Source organism: Lipotes vexillifer, unplaced genomic scaffold (genome assembly GCF_000442215.2).
Source record: "Lipotes vexillifer unplaced genomic scaffold, Lipotes_vexillifer_v1.1 scaffold149, whole genome shotgun sequence".
NCBI lineage: Eukaryota > Metazoa > Chordata > Mammalia > Artiodactyla > Lipotidae > Lipotes > Lipotes vexillifer.
In genome coordinates this window covers 4065457-4066716 of record NW_006779962.1, presented here as the reverse complement: position 1 = coordinate 4066716, position 1260 = coordinate 4065457, and the positions used below count along the sequence as shown (strand labels likewise).

Genomic DNA, 1260 nt, shown 5'->3' with positions numbered 1-1260 from the left:
CCCCCACCACCTCCCCGTTTAGGCTGCTTCACCCATGAATGGCCTGTGAGTCTCAGCTGCAGCTCAGGCTGTGACCCCGCCACCAGCCTCAATCCCACCCCTGACCTCTTGGCCAGCCCCCAGGCCCTCACAGGGGCCGCCGTCCATCCCGTCGTTCCCAACCCTTATGCTTCTAGGTCCCGCCACCGTGGCACCGTTGAGCTCAGGGAGGCTGGCAATGCCACAGACCCTCCTAAAATGAATGGGCTTTATTTTAAAAACAATGAACCTAAGCTGTCTTGAAGAGGAGAAAAGGGGCCCAACGAACAGGGAGAGATCAGCCACTCTAAGTTGTCCTAAACTCACACAAAATCACGCATGCGCCCTGTAGGAAGACTGGAAAATATAAACCAGCAGAAAAGATCGGAATGACCTGTGATCCCTCTGTTCTAGAGATGACCTTGATAGCATTGTGATTTACTTTCTTTCAGACCTTTATCTATGTGTGCTTTTTAACAAAAATGGGATAATATTACACGTTCTTAAAACAACCTGATTTGTTGTCATCTAACACTGTAGCGGGTCAGCAAATATTTTACTATAAATGGTAAGTACAGAAAAGTAGAACAGTAGAAGGAAATTTGCACGTGCATTTATTAGACTTAATGATTGCTAATCTTTTGCCATACTTGCCTTTTCATTTTATGGCCAAACTATTTTATTTTAAATTTTAATTTTATTGGAGTGTGGTAGATTTACAACGCTGAGTTAGTTTCAGGTGTACAGCAAAGTGATTCAGTTATACATCTAACTGAATATATTCTTTATATACATATAACTGAATATATGTATATTCAGTTATACATATATTCATTCTGTTTTTAGATTCTTTTCTCTTGTAGGTTATCACAGATATGGCTAAACTCTTTTAAACTAAATTGTAGGCATCCTGACATTTCAGTATGTATCTCTTTTAAAAACATAGATTTTCCCATATAATAAAGATTCTATGATTACACCTAATAAAATGAATAATAAGTAATGCCTTAATACTACTTAATTTTGTCTGGAGTCAAATTTCCCCATTCGTATACTTGCACATCGTGGTCATTGACATGTGGATCCAGCTTCTGTCCTGCAGGTCCTGCAGACTGTCCCTGGATAGACGGTCTCTGACCTGTCACTTCTTACGACCTTTTCCTCCTTTGGGGCAGTGGCCTTCCTTAGTTCCACACTTGGCTGCTACTTGTACAGAGAATCGCTCTGTACTTGTTACTCTTT

General features: G+C 41.0%; 1 protein-coding gene across 1 annotated transcript in view; it reads left to right on the top strand.

Annotated features, from left to right (window-relative positions):
- The window catches only part of HMCN2 (hemicentin 2), a 150510-nt gene that overhangs the window by 35294 nt on the left and 113956 nt on the right, over positions 1-1260 (top strand). The gene's annotated exons all lie outside the window — the stretch shown is intronic.